The sequence below is a fragment of the Octodon degus genome, unplaced genomic scaffold (genome assembly GCF_000260255.1).
Source record: "Octodon degus isolate 3935 unplaced genomic scaffold, OctDeg1.0 scaffold00004, whole genome shotgun sequence".
Taxonomy (NCBI): domain Eukaryota; kingdom Metazoa; phylum Chordata; class Mammalia; order Rodentia; family Octodontidae; genus Octodon; species Octodon degus.
The window spans coordinates 2,451,413-2,452,994 of record NW_004524580.1 but is presented as its reverse complement, the minus strand read 5'-3'; the positions used below and the strand labels follow the sequence as shown (position 1 = coordinate 2,452,994).

General features: G+C 48.1%; 1 pseudogene; it reads right to left on the bottom strand.

The window, feature by feature from the left end:
* Positions 1 to 327: 327 nt before the first annotated feature.
* On the bottom strand, positions 328 to 1,324 carry LOC101586284 (annotated as a pseudogene).
* Between the last annotated feature and the right edge of the window lie 258 nt (positions 1,325 to 1,582).

The following is a 1,582-nucleotide window of genomic DNA, read 5'->3' as shown; positions in this document are numbered from 1 at the left end:
TCATTTTTGGTACATAAACATATCCATCTTTTTTTCCAGTTTTTTTTATTAGCCCATATTTGTAGTACATAATCATCACATTCTTCCTAGGGGAGTTGGCACATATACATGAAATGTTTCATTAATTTTTAGGGAGGAATACAGTTGCCTTTATTGATGGTGTGCAAGGGTAGCGAGCCAGGTCTCCTAAGGCCCCTCCCCTTCTAGGGGGCCTGGGATGGAAGCTGTGAGGAGAGATTCTCAGTGTTGGGGTTGAGTAGGGCAGTGACTTCTAGAGCATGGGCTCTCTGTCCCTTTGGTCTTGCTGGGCTGTGGTATGGGGGCCACTTATTCCTTGGAGGCTGTGTGGATCATAAGGTCCACCACCTGGTTTCTGTAGTTAAACTCATTGTCATACCAGGAAATAAGCTTGACAAAGTGGTCATTCAGGGTGATGCCAGTTCCAGCATCAAAGGTGGAAGAGTGGGTGTCACTGTTGAAGTTGCAAGGCACAACTTGGTCCTTGGTGTAGCCCAGGATGTTTTTGAGAGGACCATCTGATGCCTGTTTCACCACCATCTTGATGTTGTCATAGTCACCCACTTTCTCCAGGCCGCAGGTCAGATCCACCACTGACACATTGGGAGTGGGCACATGGAAGGCCATGACTGAGCTTCTTATTCAGCTCTGAGATAACCTTCTCCACAGCCTTGGCAGCACCAGTGGATGTAGAGATGATGTTCTGGGCAGCCCTGTGGCCATCACACCACAGCTTCTCAGAGGGGCCGTCCACTATCTTCTGGGTGGCAGTGATGGCATGGACTGTGGTCATGAGTCCCTCTACAATGCCAAAATTGTCATGGATGACCTTGACCAGTGGGAATAGGCAGCTGGTGGTACTAGAAGCATTGCTGACAGTCTTGAGGGAGTTGTCGGATTTCTCATGATTCACACTCATCGCAAACATGGGGGCATCAGCAGAAGGGGCAGAGATGATGACCCTTTTGGTACCACCCTTCAAGTGTGCCCTGGCCTTCTCCATGGTGGTGAAAACACCAGTGGAGTCCACTACTTACTCAGCACCAGCATCACCCCACTTGGTGGGATCTCGCTTTTGGAAGATGGTGATGGCTTTTCCATTGATGATGAGCTTCCTGTTCTCAGCATTAACAGTGCCATGGAACTTGTCATGGGTGGAATCATATTAGAACATGTAGACCACGTAGTTGAGGTCAGTAAAGGGATCGCTACTGACCACAACATCCACCTTGCTGGAGTTAAAAGCAGAACTGGTGACCAGGTATCCAATACGGCCAAATCTGTTCACTGCGATGACTTTTACCATCTTATCTGGATCATTGCTGGCTGCATGGGAAGAATGACTGTCAAGGGGTATGCCAGAGCAGAGAGCCTCATTAATTTTGTTTGTTTTGCGGAACTGGGGATTGAACTCAGGCCCTTGCACTTGACAGGGAAGCGCTTATTCTACTGAGCCATTTCCCCGGCCCCTTCATTAATTTTTTTTTAAACTTTTATTGGGTTGAGGAGATAGCGCAGTAGAATAAGTGCTTGCCTGGCAAGTGCAGGGTCCTGAGTTCAATAC